Below are 335 nucleotides of genomic sequence, written 5' to 3'. Positions count from 1 at the left end.
GTTTTGCTTTAATCCTAATTGTCATTCACGATTTTATATATAATAATAGAATTGATTTGAGTTCATTACTATTATATCTTGCCTGATCTTACTTGATAATGTGAATGATTGATAAAGAAATCGCCTAAAAGGCATTATGGTACGGTATAGTAGCCTAGTAAAAAATCTATGGCTAAGGCATTGCCTAAAGGGAATTATATACACCCAAGAATATATGACCCATTGAGTTGATATGGTTTCCAAATAGAAACAATGGGCAAAAGGAAACAAGTTCCTTCAGATTTAAGAAAGAAAGAAAACACCTAAGACCCTTTAAGAAAGTGGTCAAGACTATA

The sequence above is a fragment of the Brassica oleracea genome, chromosome C8, assembly GCF_000695525.1.
Source record: "Brassica oleracea var. oleracea cultivar TO1000 chromosome C8, BOL, whole genome shotgun sequence".
NCBI classification, from domain to species: Eukaryota; Viridiplantae; Streptophyta; class Magnoliopsida; order Brassicales; family Brassicaceae; genus Brassica; species Brassica oleracea.
Note: the sequence above shows the minus strand (reverse complement) of the source record.